The 1,083-nt window shown below is 41.6% G+C and overlaps 1 pseudogene; it reads right to left on the bottom strand.

Annotated features, from left to right (window-relative positions):
- Positions 1-362: 362 nt before the first annotated feature.
- LOC116422583 lies at positions 363-1,083 on the bottom strand (annotated as a pseudogene).

Genomic DNA, 1,083 nt, shown 5'->3' with positions numbered 1-1,083 from the left:
TTTCCTTCCCCATGGATTACTGAAAGAATTCTCTTGGAAGGCTCCTACTTAAGAACAGCTCTTGAGAACTGTTGCTTCTTTGTTTCTTGTGTTTCTTGTGTCCCTGTTCGGGCGCCATTTGTTACAGGAGCCACCTGCTAGTAGCTGCTGAGAATCTAATTCCCTCATGTGAGGGGATGATAATGATACAAGGAGAATGAGAGGCAGTTGCATTGTCTGATCTCTCCTCTTCCCCCTTGCCTCCAATTTATTTCATTTCCAATCCACAAACAACATCTGTGTCAGTAAAGACTGCTTTGCAACTCCTTTGGGGGTGTTATGATTCACAGTTGTGGGGGCTTTCAGAGAATTGATCAGCCCCTTCATACTTCGACATGGTCCTTAACAAGGGCCATTCTCCTGGAGGAAACATAATTGAATGGAATTTCGTGTATAGATAGAGGGGCCTCCTCTTTGTGTGAGATATAATATACTTGGATATGTTGACCTGAATAATCACATTTTCTTAAATATTTTCTGTGAACTAAGAAACTCAGTCTAGCTTTACTTTTGATAACATAGTAAAGAACTCCCATTTTCAGCACAAGGAAGATAGAAAGACAACTAGCTCAATGGAATCCATGTCATGTACAATTATTACCAACTGCTTTCTTGTTTTCTGCTAAGGTAGTAACAATGTTAACACCTGCTCTAAGGACAGGTGGTCTCTTAGTGGGGACATCTCTTTTGCCTGCAGCTTTTTTGTTCATCCCAAGCCAGCAGCCTTTGCTTCTTCCTTTGCTTTGTTTCAGGTCTGTACTTGTGACACAGTATAAGCAGTTGAGTAGTTGTTTGATGATCCAAAGCCTGGGTGAACTGGTTAATTGCTAATGGCACTTTCAAAAGCTTACAGTTGATAAACATTTTACCCTAATAAGCTACCTTTTTGGGCTGGATGACCTGACCAGTGCTAAAGTTCTTGGGCTACTTCTCAAACAAAGGATTGAGTACTTTCTTGGCCTTCTGCTTCTTTACAACAGCAGGAGCCAGACCCATCTTATTCCCCTTGGCCTCCTTCTCTTTAGACATCTTAGCCAGCAGAAT

The sequence above is a fragment of the Sarcophilus harrisii genome, chromosome 3 (assembly GCF_902635505.1).
Source record: "Sarcophilus harrisii chromosome 3, mSarHar1.11, whole genome shotgun sequence".
NCBI lineage: Eukaryota > Metazoa > Chordata > Mammalia > Dasyuromorphia > Dasyuridae > Sarcophilus > Sarcophilus harrisii.
The sequence above is the reverse complement of the archived record's forward strand: the minus strand, read 5'-3'. Positions and strand labels throughout refer to the sequence as shown.